This window comes from Pongo pygmaeus, chromosome 11 (assembly GCF_028885625.2).
Source record: "Pongo pygmaeus isolate AG05252 chromosome 11, NHGRI_mPonPyg2-v2.0_pri, whole genome shotgun sequence".
NCBI classification, from domain to species: Eukaryota; Metazoa; Chordata; class Mammalia; order Primates; family Hominidae; genus Pongo; species Pongo pygmaeus.
Window position 1 is genome coordinate 140,875,074 of NC_072384.2, and position 19,476 is coordinate 140,894,549.

General features: G+C 53.2%; 1 long non-coding RNA gene across 1 annotated transcript in view; it reads right to left on the reverse strand.

The window, feature by feature from the left end:
* The window catches only part of LOC129032133 (uncharacterized), a 31,350-nt gene extending 16,247 nt beyond the window's left edge, over positions 1 to 15,103 (reverse strand). The window contains exon 1 of the long non-coding RNA XR_008501202.1: positions 14,453 to 15,103. This is a non-coding gene — a long non-coding RNA (uncharacterized LOC129032133). The remainder of the gene's footprint in view (positions 1 to 14,452) is intronic.
* Between the last annotated feature and the right edge of the window lie 4,373 nt (positions 15,104 to 19,476).

Genomic DNA, 19,476 nt, shown 5'->3' on the forward strand with positions numbered 1-19,476 from the left:
CTTTGCCCATTTTTAAATTGGGTTATTTATATTTTTCTTGTTGAGATCTAAGAGTTCTTCAAATATTCTGGATACACGTCTCTTACCAGATAAATGATTTGAAAATATTTTCTCTCATTCTGTGGATTTTCTTTTCACTTTATTGGTGGTATTTTTTCAGCACAGAGGTTTTAAAATTTAATGAAATTCAATTTACCTATTTTTTTTTCTTTTGTCACTTGTGTTTTTGGTGTCTTATCTAATAAATTATTGTTTCTATGTATTTGTAACCCAAGGCCATACAGATTTATTCCTATACTTTGTTCTAAGATTTATATAGTTTTAGCTCTTGCACTAGGTCTATGTTCCATTTTGACTTAAATTTTGTGCATGCTGGGGAAGGAGTCCCACTTCATTCTTTTACCTGTGGAGATCCAGCTGGCTTCTCACATTTGTTGAAATGTCCTTTTTGTTTTTTAAGTGAGCTTTGATTTTCTTTTCTGATTCTGAACGTAATATACATTTTTATATAAAACTTGGAGTTTGAAAAAATACAAAGAAGAAAACAAATGTTACCCATAATTCTGCCATCTGGACACATGGTGAGCATCATTTGCAGTTATGAGTTTTGTACAAAAATGAGATCCTCTCTTATGTTGCTCTAGCAGTTTTGGTGACTAGCTTTGGTGACGTTAAACACATTCATACCATTAATACATCAAATATTCCATGTCATTAAATACTTTCCTCCCATGTCATTTTTAAAGGTTGCATAGCATTCTCATAGCTGGATTTATCATATGTGCTCTCCTATATTGTTGGAAATTTGGGTTGTTTCTGTATCTTGTTATTATAGTCTGTGTTGGTTTTAATACCAAAAATGTCTCATAAAGGAAGGGGAAGCTCAAACTCTCATAGCTTGGTGTATTAGTAGGGGTTCTCTTAGAGGAACAGAACTAATAATATATATATACACATTATATACATATACATATTATATATATACACATTATATACATATACATATTATATATATACACATTATATATATATGCACATATATATGTGAGTTTATTAACTTACACAATCACAAGGTCCCACAATAGGCTGTCTGTAAGCTGAGGAGCAAGGAAAGCCAGTCCGAGTTCCAAAACTGAAGAGCTTGGAGTCCGATGTTCTAGGGCAGGAAGCATTTAGCACAGGAGAAAGATGTAGGCTGGGAGGTTAGGCAGTATCTCCTTTTCATGTTTTTCTGCCTGCCTTATATTCACTGGCAGCTGATTAGATGGTGCCCACCAGATTAAGGGTGGATCAGCCTTCCCCAGCCCACTGACTCAAATGTTTATCTCTTTCGGCAACACCTTCACAGACACACCCAGGATCAATACTTTCAGTCCAATCAAGTTGACATTCACTATTAACCATCACACTTGGTAAACTCATTTAAAATTAATAATATTTATTGATTTTCTAAATTATAGAAGTAATACATAATTACAAGAGAAAATTCAGAGGCTGCAAAACAGCGGATTAAGGGAAATTCAGGCACAGATTCCCCACCTAGAGATGACTGCTTAAAAATATCAGTATATTTCCTTACCTTCTTGTTCCTTTTTTTTTTTTTTGGCTTGCTGTTTTTTTTGTTGTTTTTGTTTTTGTTTTTTGAGAGGAATCTCACTCTGTCTCCCAGGCTGGAGTGCAGTGGCATGATCTCGGCTCACTACAACCTCCGCCACTGGGGTTCAAGCAATTCTCCTACCTCAGCCTCCTGAGTAGCTGGGATTACAGGCATCTGCCACCACGCCTGCTAACTTTTGTATTTTTTAGTAGAGACAGGGTTTTGCCGTGTTGACCAGGCTGGTCTTGAATTTTTGACTTCAACTGATCTGCCTGCCTCGGCCTCTCAAAGTGCTGGGATTACAGGCATGAGCCATCGCGTCCAGCTGGCTTGTTGATTTGTCTAATGAACTGGGTTCATACATTACAGAAAATCTTAGAGTAGCTGTGTAATATTCCAGTCCACGACCATGCCACATTTCTCTTAGCTCCTCCATAGGTATAGCTTCAAGACATATATTGTTTTGCTTTCCTGAATATGTTACTGCATAAAGCCTTTTTCTTTATTTATGATTGTTTTTATAAAATAGGGTTGCAAAGGTGGATTAAACAGCAAAAAAAAAATTGTTTCTTCACATAAGGCTTTACAAAATAGTTATAATACACCTTCCTACAATAATGGAGGAATTTTTTCTTAAAACTACCTCCATAATAACATTTTTCCTTGATTTTATGACTGTTTTGTGAGAGCTTCCTATATGTTTATTAATAAGTGATAGTTTCTTACAATACCTGTTTCTCAATGTCCATTTATTCATTGAGATTTCATTGTAGTGTTGTCATTGATTAGTTGTTGTATGTGTCTGATATTTATTTATAATATTTATCTTTATCTGATTTTTGTCTTTTGCCTTAATAACAACTTTGTTATGTTGTTATTAAGCTTAAGTATCTTCAGTTTGTATGTAGTTCTATTGACTTTTTTCCTTTTTTTTTTTGTTTTTGTTTTGTTTTGTTTTGTTTTGTTTTTGGCTTTCCCTTGCTTTTAAAATGAGATTTTCCCCATCAAGGGACTTAATCCTTATATTTGTATTCTATAAGCTTTTTATGGTTTGATTTTTATTACATTTAACTCTAACTTTTAAGCGATTTACTTTGATTCACTTTAGATGAGTTTTTGTGTTATTTTTCCTCCTCCGAAAATGTCTTAATTGATTATTCATTAAATAACCTTAATCTTCTCCATTGACTTATCATTTTGGCTTCATTATATTTTAAAGATTTGCGTGTCCTGCAATCTTCCTCTGGGCTGTCTGTCCTTGCACCAGCACCACACTGGCCTACGTATAAAGAGAGAAATCCTGATAGTGTTCATTTTAAAAAATACATGCTTTAAATACATAATAGGTGCAAATGGCACAGAATCAGATGGATAAAAGGTGTTTGGTGGCAGGCCAGTCTTCCCACCCTGTCTCCTGGACATTCCGTGTGTTACACATCAGAGATTCTCCCTCATTGATGTTTTGATTTCTGATGGGACTAGTCTTTCTTGTCACCTTGTTAGTTTTTTAAGTTTTAGTGGCTTATCTTTTTTTGTGTTTCATTCTTATATATTTATTTCTCCAGATTAACTTAGAATTGTTTCATCAAGTCCTTGGCAAAGAATTGGAGCGACATGTTAATTGGAAGGAAGCCTGTCTTATCTTCCGGTGCGTCCGCGCGAAACGGCTCCTCCCTTCTGGCTTACCTTCCTGTACAGCTGACAAGAGAGTGCTGGGGACTGTGCCCCACGTCTTCGCATGTGGAAGACTAAAACCCCCGCGTGATGGCATTTGGAGGTCGGGCCTCTGGGGAGGTCATCGGGTCATGAAGGTGGAGCTCTCTGAGAGGGATCAATGCCCTTACAAGAAGAGGCTGGAGAGCCCTGGCTTCCTCTCCCTGCCTTCCTCTCCCTGCCCTCCACCATGGGAGGTTACAGAAGAAAACCACCGTCTGTAAACCAGGAAACTGGTCCTCACCAGACAATGGGGGATCTCAGACTCCCAGCCTCCAGAATTGCGAGAAATAAATGCTACTTGTTTATGTCTAGGGTATTCTGGCATAGCAACCCAAACTAAGACACAGAGTTGCAGTTCTGCTTACGAAGTCCAGACATTTTCAGGTTAAACCTTTCTTGAGAAGCGTGTTCTTATGGCAAGTTTGAATTGGATTTTTGTTTTCCTTTCTCTCTCTCTTTTTTTTTTTTCAAGCTATTTCTGGTCTGTAGTAAAAATACTGATAAACAGATATAGCTATAGATCTTACATATCAGCAGCTATAGATCTTATATATAAACAGCTAAATATAGCCATATTTACTAAGTTGTCAGGATTTTAAAAATATACTTTTACTTGAGTCTCAAATAAATACATTGTCTAGAAATGAGAATATTTTGTGCTTCTTTCTTCCTATTTCCTGTCTCAAGGGTTTGGCCCCCATGAGGGAGGGCCGCCATCTTGGTGTGTCCTCCAGGAAGTGCAATGTTTGGTGGTGTTGAGGAAATTATTATTTATGGCCAATACAGTGGATCCAATTTACTTTCCATATGGACTGGAAATATCAAATAACCCTAGACTGTCCGAGCTGTGGTTTCATGACCCATAAACTGAGAGAGTTAAGTTAAAAGAAAATGCTCAAATTTTTCTTGACCCAGGAGCCAGTTTTAAACACCCCAGGGAATGTCAAGCCTCTAATCTAAATCTCCAAGAACCCTGTCACTCCGTCATTCCAAGTTGTCCCTGACAACCTTTCCTTCAAATTGTTGTTTTCACAAGAAAATGAACCCTTTCCAGATCATGCAAACACATCCCCCGGGCCCAGCTCTGCTGTTGTCGCTCCCGAGGGAGGCCGCCTCGTGCAGCTGTTGGTTGGGAAAGACTTTTCCGAGCAGCTGGACTCCGGGGCTGTATGTGGGGCAAGGCTGCGGGTCTGCAATTAGTTGTGACCACGGGGTCACACAGATGTGGTGGATTGTTTGAGAGCCGGTGCTCAGCTGCTCCGGGTGCTCAGATGGCCTGTGCATGCTCCTCGTGGTTTCTCCAGCCTTGGTCCCCTCCTCCCTACCCCGGCAGGCTGCAGCCTCCAGGGGGCAAAGCAGGGGAGGAGATGGCGCAATGCAGCCCCAGAGTGGCCGAGGCTCAGCTGAAGCTGCAGAGAGGCATCCGGATGACTCTGACACCCACCGCAGTGCAGTGTGTGCACACACATGAACACACGTGCACACACACACACAGGACAGGATGAAGGAGACACACTTTTCTGACTCTACCCCAGACTCTGTACAGTCCACTCCTTCCCACACCCTGCTCAGAGGACCTGTCTCCCATTTGGCCACCCTCTAGGCCAAGACAGGCACAGGCACTCATGGCGACACCGTCCCCTCATCTATAGGTGGGCACTGACCACACACAAGTGTCCTAGGGCCTCACCCTTGGGAACTGACACTCCAAGCCTGACTTTCCTGTTCCAAAATCTGGTCCTCCCTCATCTCTGCCCCCAGTGCCTTGCCAGGCCGTCCTTCCACTAGTTAAGCCAAATATCTCAACTCCTCTCTCTTGCAGCCTCTTCCCCCGGCTCTGCCCTCAGGATTTGTCCAGAATCCCACCTTCTCACTGCACTTCCTAAAGAGTCTCCAGCTTCAGTCCACTTTGGCCAGCAGCCAAAGAGACCCTGTGGAAAGGGAGTCAGATAACATGGGTCCCTGCTCAAACCCTCAAGCCCGGCCTGCCACATGAGCATGACTCCCTGAAACACAAGACTAGAGGTGATGGAGGCAGCACTAAAGGACAGCACCACAGAGAAAGAGGTGAGGAAGGAACCCTGGAGGGCTGCCTGGAAGTGGTAGCATTGAAGCTGGGCTTGGTGAATGGGCTGCATTTCAACAGTCAGTTGTTGAGGAAGGAGCATTTCTAGCTCCCCCATGACCTTTCTTCTGGGGGGCTTCTCCTCCCTCACCCCCGATATGGTTTGGATCTGTGTCCCCACCCGAATCTCATGTCAATTGGTAATCTCCAATGTTGGAGGCGGGGCCTGGTGGGAGGTGATTGGATTATGGGGTGATTCTTGGGTTTAACACCATCCCCCTTGGTGCTGTCATGGAGAGAATGAGTTATCAAGATACCTGGTTGTTGAAAACTGTGTGGCACCTCCCTACTTTCTCTCTCTTCCTCCTGCTCCAGCCACATGAGACTTGCCTGCTTCCCCTTCACCTTCCACCACGATTGTAAGTTTCCTGAGGCCTCCCCAGCCATGCTTCCTGTACAGCCTGCAGAACCATGACCCAATTAAACCTCTTTTCTTTGTAAATTACCCAGTCTCAGACATGTCTTGATAGCAGTGCAAGAACTGACTAACACATCCCACCCCAAGCCCTCACTTTGGTGTCCCCTGATCCTGTTGGAGGCCGACAAAGCCCAGCTCTGTGCCTGCTGCACTTCTGGGGTGGAGCTCATCTGTGTTTTCATTCTGGTGTAAAAGCTTGTAGAAGCTTCACACTACCCCATGTGGTTTCATTTACTTGTTGGCCCTGAGCAGGGCAGATGTGTGTGTAGGGATTCCTGCGGATCCATGCTGCCCTGGAGCACCGAGAGAGGGTTCCTACCTGGGAAGCACTGGGCTCCTGGGAAGGGAGCAGGGGAGATATGTGTAGAGATTCCTGAGAATCTGCGCCACCATGGAGCACTGAGAGAGGGATCCTCCCTTGGAAGCACCAGTGTCCTGGGAAGCAGGGGAGCCTCTAGAAGCCAAGATAACTGATAGATGAGGGGAGGGCACAGGAGCTGCTCTGGGTCCTGGGATCGCCACCCAGTTGGGGAGGTCAGTCTGTAGCCCTCGGACCCTCCAGCTTGTCTGCACAGATTCAGCTCTGCCTGGGGGAGGTTGAATGGCCCAGCACAGCGCCATGGTGGGTCTGTCTGTACTTGGGGAGACAGGACCTGCTGGGATTGTTCTTCCTGGAGGCCCCGAGGCTGGCCCCTGGCCCAGTCTCTCCAAACCCTTCTGTCTGTCCTTTCAGAAAGATGGAGATGCTGGTTTTTGGCACACTGCCCTGGGCATGACTCTTTGGGCCTTTCAGAAGCTGGACGGTCCCCCAAGGGGGAGACTGGCTCAGTGCCTACGGGGTGGGCCCAGCAACCTTATAAATGCTCTTCCGTGGCAGTGAGAAGCCCCTAAGGAGTGCTGCCAGGGCTGGGGGTTGGGCTGGTGACAGCGTGGCCCCAGTCTAGCGGCAGGCTAGAAACAGGCCAGGGCTGCCCAACCTTCCCAGTGCAGGCCTAGGAAAATCGCGAGCCTCTACAGGGCTCCTGCCTCCCTCCCAGCCCCATCCACCCCCTGCTCCTTGCCTGAAGGTGGGCCCCAGCCAGCTAGCTGGCCAGGAGCTCCAGCAGAGAACTATGTGTGCGGGGCTCCAGGGCCAGGGCCCTGCCTGTCCTCAGGGGCAGCTGCCTCAGGGTTCACTCTGCAGAAGGGACCCTCTGAGTTCATATTCTGCCATCATCATCCAGCACCAGCTGCAACCAGCAGCTGCTAACCCACAGGGGACACCCCCAGGGAGCAGAAGGGCTGTGGACGCAGCCCCTGTGGCTTGGCCCAAGTGCATCAATCCCTGGGCTCATCTGGACACGGGGTGTCTGCAGTTTCTCCCACTTTAAGGCTCCTTTCTTCCCTTTCCTGCCCCAGGTCAGGGATCCAGGCATGTGGGCTGTGGGGTGGGCTGGGAGGTGCTGGGTCTGTGCCGGCCAAGTGGAGAAGGCTAGGGGCTGTGCCAGCCAGCATCTGTCACCCTAAGGGTTGTCCCAAAGACACCCCAGGTGCTGGGGTCACCACATCATGCTCTGCAGGCCCTGCCTCGCCCTCTGCAGGGCCTGACCAGGCTTGGAAGAGAGAAAGTGGACCCATCTCCCTCAACCGCACACTTGTGACGATGATGCCTCCTCCTGTCCCCGCAAGCCCCAAGCTGAGCTTTTCCGTGCACTTCCCAGTTCATCTTCAACACCAGCCCTGAGGGAGGTATCATTATCCCCAAGTGAGTATGGGGGGCAGAGGGGCTAAGGCCCACCCACAGTGAGCCACCAGCAGGGGCAGAGCCGGGTTCTAACTAGAGCCTGTCAGATGGCAAAGCCCACGTGTAACAGTTTTCCATGCTATGTGACAAAGAGCCACAGCCCCGTGGCTTAAAGCAGCACACACCAGCTTAAGCTCTTGGACAACGAGGCTGGGCAGGCCCAGCTGGGTCCTCTGCCCAGGGTCTCACTGGGCTTCCTAACAGGTATCAGGACATGGCCTCTTCAGACTGCTCAACTGGGGGAGACTCCTGGGCGTCCGAGTCCCTTCAGGTCGGGGGATGGGTGGGACCCAGGCCTGGGCTTTGCTGGCTCTCTCCCAGAGCCCTCAGGTCCCAGAGGCAAGCCCAGGCTCCCTACCCCATGGGATCTCCCACGTGGCTGCTTCGTTCCTGGGGTCTCTCCCTCCAGCCTTCTTGGACAGAATCCTGTGTGCCATCTCCCGTCTCCTTTGCACATTCTGCAATGGAATCAAGTCCCGTGGCCATGCTGCTCCACACACTGCGTCCTCCCAGCACAGGCCTCTGCCTGCCTCAGGCTGCTTTCCCAACCTGTTTCCCCACCAGGCACCTTTGCTGAGCCCAACAGTTACGTCTACAGAAGGAACCGTCCAACAACGAGGCCACCCCATGCCACAGCCCGCACCGTGCACCTCACTGGCCACACGTCCTGCCTCCGTCTGTGTCTTCTCAAAGCCACACCTGCCTGCAACCCCTGCCCTCTGTCTGCCTGGGCATGCCGGAGGGCCCTCCCAGTAACAGGCTCCCCGGCCCTGCACCCTGGCTCAGCTGACCTGGCTGAGATGGTCTCAATGCTCACAGGGGAGATAGGGAGACCTCACGCTGCTCCTCCAGGCTCCCCTGACCTCTGAGTGGGGCGGATCCGTTTCTGCCACACTGAATGCATTTACTGTTTCCCATTTGGTCTGAGCCAGCAGAACATTGAGACCAAGCCACACAGGGCCGGCCTGGGAGGAGAAGGGGCTCTTGTTTCTGCCGGGTCCTCAGCAGCTGCACAGTCTCCTCCTCCTGGGGCCTCCCTCCCTCCCAGGTTGCGAGCCAGTGGTTGAAGATTTTCTCTGGAGGCATTTCCAGATCTGGCCTCCAGGGACTCTTGGAAGAGTTTCTAGCACAGCCCCGAGTATCCCGTCCTACCTGCCAGGTGGGCAGGGACCTTCCTGAGACACAGTACAAGGGAATAGGCCTTGCCCCAGGGAGTTCTGGCTGGGGGCTCCTGTGGGACAGCTCTGGAGACCCCAACACCTGCCCTGGGGACCTCCCCTCCCCACCTCCTGAGACACTGCTGGGTCCCTCTGTCAATCACATTTCTAGCTCTCCCACCTCTACCAGGCCGGCCAATCAGATGATGCCACCTCCTCACCTGCCCCACCCCACAGTCATCCCTGCGAGGGTGGGATTGACACGGGGGAAGTCAGCCCAGCTTGGGGTGGAGGAGAGGTTGATGAGGATCCTGGGAGACAAGGCCACCTCTTCCTGGCATGGAGACTCCTGGGATGGACCCTTCCTCTCTTGACCCCCATAAAGGAGGGTCCTTGGGAAGGGAGAAGGAGCTGAAGAGGGAGGAGGGGTCCCACAAGAGTACAACCCAAGCACTGCCGCGGCAGTGGAAGGCCCCAGCCCAGCCACACGGAGTCTTGAGGCTGAGGACAGAGAAGGCGCCTGGGTGCAAGGAGGCCCTTGGGTGTAGTCTGCAGTAGGACCAGTGGGCACAAGCGCCCAGGATGAGAGCCACAGGCTGACGGAGCCCCATGTGAAGGGGTGCAGGAGGTCAGGGCAGAGGGGGACCCTAGGGAAGGGTCAGGACCCGTGCCTGGAGAGGAAGGCCCCACGGCACCCACTTTCTGGTTCCTGAAGCCTTCCTGGCCACCACACTGTCCCATTCCTGACCTGCCCAGGGTGGGCACCAGGGCTGGGGCTGGCCACAGGGACCCCTAGGGTCAGACAGCAAGTCCTAGCTGGTGCCACTCTGGCCCCCACCAACTGTGTGGAGAACCCTCACCCCTGCTCAGCCTCCCTGAGAAGAAAGGGTGGGCACAAACCCTCCGCCCCCACCCATAAAGGGCATGAGGAGAGGGCCCGGTACCCTTGAGCCCAAGCAGCTGGCGGAGAAGGGGCGGCAGAGGCCTGGCTGCCAGTCCCTGGATGACCCAAGGTGCGTATGACCAGCAGGGCTGTGACCCCAGCCCAGCCTGGGCTGACCACACGCCTGCAGGAGGCCACGCCTCTGGGTAGTGATGAGAAACCGCAGCCTCAGAGTAGGTGGGTGTGGCCTGAGATCACGACTCACACTGGGCCACCCAGGGTCAGTCATGGGCTGGGTGAGACCTTTGTGTGCTGAGCCTGGGGCTCCCCACACTAGAGTGGTCCCCCGTGGCCTCACAGAGCAGCCTCAGAGGCCAGCCTGCCACCCCCTCATCCCACACGGAAGGAGGCTGAGTCCTCAGCGGGGGATGGACTGGTCATCCCATGGCCACGGATCCCGGAATAGCCGACCTCCAGCCCCTGTGCACGGGTACATTCTGTACGCCCAGGGTGGCTGGCGTGGGTGGCGGCTGGCCCTGAAGGCCGGGGGCTGTCTTCCTGTGGCCGACTCACTGCCCTTTGCCCTTGGTGAGCAAGTCTTCCCTGGGCCTGGCTGCTTCTCTGTAAGACGGAGGCCCAGCAGGGTGGGAGGGGACATCATGACCCCACAGCACTGAGAGTACTTTGTAAGCTGGGAAGTACCGTGGCTCCGCCAGGGCCATGGTGACATCAGCCATTCACTACTGGCTGGGACTGGCAGATGTCCAGGGACCAGGCGAGGAGGGAGAAGCAGTCTCCCTGCACCTTCCTGCCCCAGCGCTCCCTCCCTCCCGCTCCCACTGGCTCCCCATCTGGGAGCAAGCCCTGGTTTAGAGATCGGGGTTTCTGCTGGGCAGACAGAATCAGCAGTGGCTCTCTCCCCCGCTCCTCCCCCAGGGGTGCTGGGCTGGCCCTGGGGGTTGAGGGTGACCCAGAACTTGCCATTGGCTGCCCGGTGACAGCCCCATCCATCTAGCTCACCCTGGAGCTGGGTTTGGGCACTGTAACATGTTCCAGGAGACCTGTCGGAGTCCAGTGCCATCCACTCCATTAGTCATAATTATTTTAATTAAGAAGATAAGAAACACAGCTCATCAAAGGTTTAATTATAATTAGCAGCTAACGACACTCGGATGAATCACTGGCCCGAGCAGGTGCTAGTTCACACTTCCTGGTTCACCGGGTGGGCCGTGGGAGCCGCTGAGACGTGGGCACAGAAGGCACATCTCCCTGGGACCCGAGAAGGCAACAGAGCCCCCGCATCCCCCCAGCACGATGCAGAAGGGCTAGGCCCACAGCAGCCACCTGTGTGGTCACTCAGCCCTGAGCTCAGAAGTGCCAGGGCTCAGAGGACACCCTGCTGTTGCCACCGGGCACCCTTCACCATCTCTGAACAAGGCATGGGATTTCTCTGTGACCTAGACCCCCACAGGGCACAGCGGTCCCGACCCTACATCCATGTACCGGGAATGCTGACCGCGGCAGCTCCGTGTTCACAGCCCTGGACACGCAGAAATGACTGTGATGTGGCCCTGACCTCAGTGGTGTAGAAGGAAGCCACTGAAGGAGACCGAGGTGGGAAACCTACTGGGCCTAATGGAAACCCCAGCTGGGTGGGTGGCAGCCATGAAGCTGGGAGTGAGTGTGAGGGTGCCTGGGGATGGAGACGGTGCCGGGGATGGAGACAGACACGGTCTCCCTGAGGAAGCTGGGCTTGATCCTGACAGAGGGAGGCGGCCTGGAGGCCATACAGGAAAGAGGGGCTCAGGAGGTGTGGAAACAGGATTTCAGGACTGCCTGTGCTGTAGGTGGGTGCTGGCCGCTGGTCTAGCCTGATCTGGCACCCTGGTGGTGCGTGCCATTGAAGGGGCTCCCTGTATCTGTACTGTGGGGCCTTCCCATCACAGGGTGGGCTCACAGGTCCTGCCCATCCCTGCATGGGATGTGGGTGAGCTTTGCTCTGAGGAGGCCGACGTGAGCCTCCTGATCCAGCCGGACACAAAGTGGGCAGAGGGGCGCTGAGCCCCCGGAGGCTCTGGGAGTGGGAAACCCCCAACCTGCATGAGCTCAGGTGCCTCCTGGGACAACCTGGAGGACAGTGGCTGTGAGGGACTGTCACTGCAGCTCATGGTAGGCAGCCCACCTTCCCGTTCAGAAAGGCTTTCCAGAAGGGGACGGCCGTGGATGAACAGGCAGCGTCCTCCTGTCCTGTTTCCATGCCTCTGACCACCCTCCACCTCTTCCCCTCGTCCCCTAAGCAGGTGTCCCTGTGAAGTGGCTGCACAACCAGACGGGGCTCTATGGGAGGGTCCTGGCACCTCTTCCAGCACCCAGTGGCTCCCGGTTTCCCTGGTTTGTGGCCTCTCCACTCCCATCTCTGCCTCTGTCTTCATGCGGCCTCCCTACTGTGTCTGTCTCTGTCTCATTCTCCTTTCTTTTATGAAAACACAGCCATTGGATTTAGGGTCCACCTTAAATCTAGATGATCACGCCTCCAGATCCTTAACTTAATTACATCTGCAGAAACCAAGTAAGGTCACATTGTTAGGTACCAGAGATTAGGGTGTGGCTGTGCCTTTTGGGGGGGATCACTCTATAGCCCACCACGTAGCCCTAAGCTGTGTCACCAGCAGCAAGTCCCTGTCCTTCTTGGAGCCTCTGATCCCTCGCATGTGAGCATGAGCCCCCCTCAGAGGGACACCTAAGGGATCAAGTGAGTCCCACGTTCAGTGTGGTGCCTGTCATGTTGTCTAGGGGTCTCTGAGCTCTGCGAACCAGGAGGCAGAATTAGGAGCAAGAATTAGGACCAGAAGGATGGGAGCTGACACTGTCCCAGTGTGACCAGGGACAAAGATCTCTCCAGGACCTCGACAGATGCCCTGGGCAGAGGCCGGCTTCTCATCACCCCGTAGGGCTCAGGCCTTCCCTGGCTCCCCGGAGGGAGGCAGGTGAGATCACTTCCAAGGGTCCTTCCAGATCTCACAGAAAGTGCCCTCGCTTTATTGCACCTCCATTCAAGCTGAAAGAGATGGCCAACCAAATTAGCCCAGGATTGAACAGAAATTGATTTTAATTTAAAGCCCTTTGAGTGCTTTCTCCTCTCAGATGAAAGAAGAGTAGGCTGAGATGTGTCTCCTGCTGCCCTATAACTGTATCTGAGCCAACTTTCAGCCCTACACTGTCTCCTCCAGATGAGGCAGCTTTTCTCATTGTCTCAGGGTGGTGACTGAGCTTTACCTCCAAACTGCCAAGGAATCTCATTCTTTTATTCCAGCCTGGTGCCATCGCACACACTCTGACACATATTCCCCTGCACTAAGAGATGAAGGTTGAACTGAATCTTCCAGAACAGTGCAACGCAATGGGCTGAAACAGGGGCCTGGGTCCACCATTCCCCAATCCAGGAGGAGCGACATCTGAGAGTCCCCAGCTCAGATACTTCCCTCCAGGGAAGCTGCCATCCCTGTGTGTGATGGAGGGTGCAATCCCAAATGCAATGGCTGGGAGATTCTGGAGTCGGGAGCTCAGTGGCACCACCTTGGGAAGTTCAAGTTGAACACCTAGGAGGCTTAGAGTCGGCACCGTGTTGGTGCCATGTGCTTAGTGCATGGTGCTGTGTGCTTAGGAGAGAGCCTGAGTTATGAGGATCCCCATACCCCAGGGGCCACTCTTTGGCCCTTAACCCCAAATCCCATTAACCAGGCAGGTGAGGCCAGGGACATGTCTGTCCCCTCTGAGACCCAAGCCCACATGGTGTTCCTCATGGTGCAGCATGCAGGAAGATTGACCAAGATGCTATTGAGGCTGGAGTCCCAAGCCCCTCACCCACGCAGGCTGGCCAAGAACCTGGAAGGAACCTCAGGCCCCACAAAACGTGAAACCATGGCTGCCCATCCTTCTTTCCCCAGTCCTTGAAATGCATCCCCTCCATCCATCCAGCCTGTGAATTTACCCCCAGGCCAAGGAGCACAGCTGCAGAGCAAGGGTCCTTCCTGCAGGGTCAGGCTCTGGAAGGTGACCAGAAACCCTACCCCTGCCTCCCCTCCTTAGCCATGACCTTGACTCCCACTGCACTGAGAAAATCAAGGCCCAGAAGCCCCTGCACCACTTCCCCCCGTGCAGTAGAAGAAGGGTTCGCCCTTGCCCCCATTGCCCACCAGCAGCCCCTTCACCCTAGTCACAGCCTTGCACCATGGGGCACCGCCTGCATCTCACCCCAGTCCTGCCCAGTTCCTCTGCCCTTGGCATTTTAGCTCCTCCAAGTACCTCCTTTCTCAGAACTGTCCCCAGACCCTGCGTCCCGCTAGCGATCTTCACCCTCTTCCGCTCCTCATGGTCAAATCTTTAAAAGACCACCTGTGTTTGCCACGCCTTCCTTCTGCCCTCTCAGTGACCAGGTCTCCAGGAGGGTCTTTCCTGAGCAGGTGCAGGACACGCCTCTGAGGCCCCCCTGCAGCTCATGCTGTCTTTATCCTTGTGTCAGAAGCTCTTTTCTCTGCTCCCAGACTGATTTTGGAAGGCTGACTTTTAGAAATGATTATGCTATTTGATCCAAGGGTTTCAACAGATCATCTTAAGCCTGGAGCCTAGAATAATAAAACTCTAGACTTGTGGGACCTGCAGAAATCATGTGGCCCCAAATGCTGATGACACTGTGCAAAGTGTCATGAGGGCATGAAGGTGGTTTTTATTATGAAAGCTCAAACCGGGGCCCAGAAAGGGGAAGCAACTTACCCAAAGACGCACATTGGCTTAGCTGAGCTGGGACTGGGCACCACAGTCCTGATTCCTGGCTCCACCCTGTCCTGAGATCGCTCTTGTGTCACCAAATTTCTGCCTGTTTCCACGACAGCACTCCACTTTCTCGTCCTTACGGCTTCCGTAGAAGCAAGACAAGAGCAGTTTTCGTTGCTGAATTTCAAACATAATAAAAAGAAAAGTGCTTTCAAGGACATTGAGTCTCTTCAGATGGTGACTCCTGCAGCCTGTGATGAAAGCTCCTTGCTTTCTGCCCAGGGAGGTGCCTGTGCATACCTGGAATTGTACACATTCCTTTTGATCATGTGTCTGAGCAAGTTTCCTCCTAAGATCAAAGCTGGAGAGGTGGCCAGGCCCCTTTGAAGCTTTACGGGAGTTTTCAGAGAGGCAGGTCCTGGCAGCCACAGAGTTTTTGCTCCCAAGGAAGAAAGAGATTGGAAAGCAGAGCCCCAACACCCCTGAGGAGGGCTGTTACCTGTAGAAATAGTTTTTCTCCATGGGAGCGCTTGCTGGGCATGCCTGGCATGGCTGCACTCAGGGGGCACGTGTGATTTCTGCCTGTCTACCATTCATTCCCTTTCTTAGGGAACGGTTCTCTGTGTTTGCTCCGAAAATGACTCTCTCCCCAGTCCAGCGGCCCTGGCTACAGACACATGACCCAGTCTGGCCAATCAGCACCACCCGGCTCCGGAGACAGGGACTGGATGGGCACATGACCCAGGCGGGCCACTCTGATTCCTGAGAGTCTTGGAAGGTTATTGAAAATAGAGAGTTGCTGTATGCTTGGAGCTTCTAATGGCCATCATGTCTACCTGGAGAGACAGCGTGCCCAAGAATGAAGCTACCCAAGGGGAAGCAGAGCACAGATAGACAGGCAGATGGAGACAGCCTCTTTGGAGACCCTCCATGAGCTGCTCCACCCTTGGAGCAACAGTGAGCAGTGGGATCCTCCAATGTGCTGCTCCACCATCGGGGGTGACAGTGAGCAGCAGGATCTTCCACGTCCTGCTCCACCATTGCTGGTCACTGTTGCTCCAAGTCTAGCTCCTGTGGCAAATCCATTGCTCGGTGGTCAGGATTCATGCCTGTGCAAGTGACTAACATCTGTTTCAGAACTTACAATGTGACCATTGACTAGTTTATGGAATCAGAAAATGTAAGGGGCAGATGAGTTTCAGGCACGGCTGGATCCAGGAGGTGAGTCTGTCATCAGATTGCTCTCTCACTGCCTCCCAATGGGGAGCAGCTCATGGAAGGTCTTGCTGCTCTGGGTGGCCAGGAGCCCCCTCTGCCAAGAGCCTGGTGCTCAGGAGAGCTGCACCAGGCCCCACAATGTCCATGGGTGATGTCCTGGTGCTGCAGGCAGCAGGTCAGGGCTTAGTGACCATAAAAGTTCGGGGTGCCCAGAGGAAGGAAAACCCAGCTGCCAAAATGGGATTCCCCCACGAGAGCCTCCAGCCCCACTGCCGCCCCTCAATGACCTCATGAAACGATGCAGCTGCAGGTCAGGGTGCGGATGTCCTGAGTGCTGCGTGTGTGCAAAGACCACTCGGCCCTCGTTGGACGGAGCGGTGTGGCCCCCTAAGATGCTGACCAGCCTCGGCCAATCATCTCCAGCCACAGCCACCAAGGGCAAGTATTTGCAGGCCCAGCTACTTCCTGTCACTCACGTGTGAGCACACACAGGATAGAGAGTGACACGGGTGGTGCCGTCCGCCCAGCTTCCCCTCAGGCTTTGTTTCCAGCTCACCCACCTCCACATGCGTGCACACACACGCACACACACAAACACATGCGTGTGTGCACACACACAACCACAAATATCGTGAGACCATGTAGCCCTGGGTTTGAGAACCAAAAAGCTAAGAAATGGTGCGTGGGCTCAGGAGAAATGACTGTCCTGGGGGTTGGAACGGACGATGTGGCGACATCATCAGCCGGCCGTAAACACCAGGCTCACACTGGCCTATTTTAAAAACAAACGCAAGACAAACTCATCCCTTCCTTCCCTCTTTCCACCTCCCCTGTGAAATCTATTTTAAAAGATCAGAATTTTCTTTACATCCACCTCCGAAATGTGCTGCGGGAGATAAGTGGGGCATAAACACACGGGGGTGCCGGGGGTGGCGGAGAGCAAGGAGAGGGAAGGAGCCGAGAGATTCACAGCCTGAAGTGGAGGCTGATTCCCCAAACCCTCAGCTTCACAGCAGCCTCGGCCCCTGCCAGGTGAACATGAAGGAGTGGCCTTCCGGATTCCAGAGCTCCAGGCTCTCAGGGACCCTGAGCCCCTGACCGTCTCCACGCAGGCCTCCTCCAGGGGCTTGAGTCAGGAACCTGGAGCAGGGCTTGGGGGGTGGCTGGTCCCTGTGCCAATGGGTGGAGACTAGCTCGTGTGACACCACCATGCACTAGGCCCCAGCTGGCCTCCCCGACACTCTACAGAGTTCACCTGTCGGGTGACAGAGCACTGTGTCTACTTTCCATATGGACAGGGAGTGCCCGATCCTACCAGGGACCCTCACTGTTGGGAACCCAAACCCCAGCTCAGTTGCAGTCCCACTCACCCCCACTGGGCAGCCCTCATGCCCTGGGTCAGGAAGTTGCCCGCTCTGCCCAACTCGCAGTGTCCTACACCATAAAGGAGGCACCAGGATCCACACCGGCCTGGGGAGAGACACAGGCCACAGCAGCTCCAGCTCAGAGACGGAGACGGCAGAGTGGTACCCTGCAGAGCAAGCCGCTCTATCTCCTTGTCCCTCTACTTGAGAGGTTCATCGGGGTCCCCCCATCTGGTCCAGAGAGGGTGGCCCCTGTGCAGTGCCCTATCTCATCCAGTGGACGCTGGAACGGAACTTGGGGGCAGGACAGTGTGGCTGGTACCCTCCCTCACCCTGGCTAGCTAGACTGGGGGTCCGCCTAGGCCATGGAAACAGCTCCAGCCAAGTGCCACTTGGAGCTCGCAGGTCAAAGGGCTGACACCCTCACCCAAGGGCGCCCTGAAAGCCCCTGGGAGCCCCTGCTGCTCTTCCCTGAGGGAGCCCACCCATCCTCACAGACCTGCTCCCCCAGGCTGATCGCCAGCTGACTATGTGGCTGAGAGCTCTGGGAGGCGGCTGAGTGTGTGTGGGTTCACTCTCCTGCCCGAGCCCTGCAGCACAGACCATCCTGCTCTGGGTCTGGTTCAGGGTCCTAGGGCTCTTCAGCCCAGCACTCCCAGGGAGCCCCACCTTTGAGGCCCCATGGAGCTGGATGTGGAGTATAGGGGTCCCCACCGCCCTCACAGCCTGAGGCCCTGAGGGAGAATGGATGGGGCAGGCCTAGTGAGCCCCTCCGCAGCCAGCCTTTTGTTTCCCCCATGAGAAAGAGGAGGCGGAGAGCGGGCAAACTCCACTCATGCTCTTGACGGCTCGGCCAGGCATCATTCCTCTCAAGGCCAAGGGCAGACAGCAGCCTGGCCCAGGCCCATGCCAGGGCCCTTCTGGGAAAGGGAGACACAGTCTATTTTTGCTCTCTGACAACACAACAGAAACAGCCGCTGTGACTTATCTCCACTGCTGAAGGACTGAGGCAGCCACACAGCTGGCTCTGTGCCCTGGGGCTGCGCAGCCCCCTACCTCAGCCCCAACTTGAGATAAGAGTGGCGTCAGGGAGGGGCTTCAACCAGGCCAAGAATACCCCCCCACCTCTCACCTCTCTGTGGTCTACACGCCTGAGTCAGCCCCTCCCACAATTCCTCCAGGACCCCTCTAGGACTTCCTGGCTTGAGCCGGACATCCCCCAGGAAGTTTTTCGCAGCCCAGCTAGGATCTCACTTCTTTGTGCAATGTCACCTACTCCTAGGCCCAGAGCCCTCAGAGGCACCCTCCCATGTCACAGGCCAGGAGCCTGGATTTCAGGAAACCCCAGGCTGTTGCCCCTCCTGCTGGAGGAGCTGCACGTCTTTCCTCTGAGGCCTGAGTGGAAGTGAATTTGCCAGATAATTTTAGCACAGAAATGAGCACTCAGAGGAGGGGCAGAGCTTAGAAAGGTCAACAAGGATGAAGAGAATGCCCATGAGGGGTGCTGTGGCCTGCAGGGCCAGCCCTGGCCTCCTGTGACCAGCAGTGGCCCAGATAGCCATCCCCACACTGCTCACTGCACACTAGGCTTGCTGGAAACCTTGGAGCCCCAGCAGAAGGTGGGTGGCCTGCCACACCGCTATGACATTGTCCCCTTTCTCACACGGCAGTCTGGAGTAAGTGCACCCTGCCAGGCTGGGCGTAGCTGGGAAGGCCACACGGCCACCTGGGATGACCCTGGGTGATGTCCCAGAGAGGTGATCTGCAGGCCTCAGCTGTCGGTTCCCTGCCTGGAGGGTCATCAGGCTGGTTCCTGATTCCAAGGACTGAGCCCACATGATACAGCTGAGCTCCCCCCGCCAAGGCCCATGCTGGGGATCACAGAGCCCTCTGGAGGAGTAACTGTGACCGTGTCTGGGCACTGTGGAGCCAGCTGCCTGGAGATGAATTCCTGCAAAGAGCTTGCCTGCAAGGGTTCCCTCTGTTCATCACAATGAAGCCTGACCTGGGGTTGTCTCTGGACACCTCCTCCTTTTGTCTTCTTTTGATCAAAGTGTGGCCAGTGGTGGCCTGCAGCTTCTGCCTAATAAATCAGGGTGCTGGGCACAAGAGGCTCTTCACGTCAGGTGTCCGTTCAAGACTCCATTAAACAGGAAGATGGCCCAGGGTCTATGTGGTATTTTTCACCACTGTGAACATGAATGTGGAGAGGCAGAGTGAAGGGTCCTTTTGAACTTTGCAGAAGAGGCAGCTCCCTCTCTGTTCTCCAAACTTCCTTGGGGTGAGTTACATAAATGGCAGAAATCCAGACCCTGGATTGGGCACTGAGCACCTGCTGACATGATTCCATGGAGTATGTCTATGGTGCTGTGACCAGCATGAAAATCCCAATAGGCTGTGTGTGACTGGATCAAGTTACAAGACTGTGGACACACAGGTAAC